Here is a 351-nt window from a genome sequence, read left to right on the forward strand (position 1 = left end):
ATTCAACATAGTTTTGAAAGTCTTAGCCATGACAATCAGAGAAGAAAAAAGAAATAAAGGAAATTCTGGCTAGAAAATATAAGTAAGACTCTCACTATTTGCAGAAGACAGGATACTATACGTAGAAAACTAGAGATATAACAAGAAAATTACTAGAGCTCATCAATGAATTTAGTGTAGTTGCACATAATCATTACACATAAATCCTTTGTATTCCTATACACTAGCAAGGAAAAATCAGAAAGAAAAATATAATGAAAAAAATTCCATTTACCATTGCAACAAAAATAATAAAATACTTAGAAATAAACCTATCTAAAGTTTAACCTACCTACAAACAAAAATAAACTC

The sequence above is a fragment of the Bison bison genome, unplaced genomic scaffold, assembly GCF_000754665.1.
Source record: "Bison bison bison isolate TAMUID 2011002044 unplaced genomic scaffold, Bison_UMD1.0 scf7180017863034, whole genome shotgun sequence".
Lineage (NCBI taxonomy): Eukaryota > Metazoa > Chordata > Mammalia > Artiodactyla > Bovidae > Bison > Bison bison.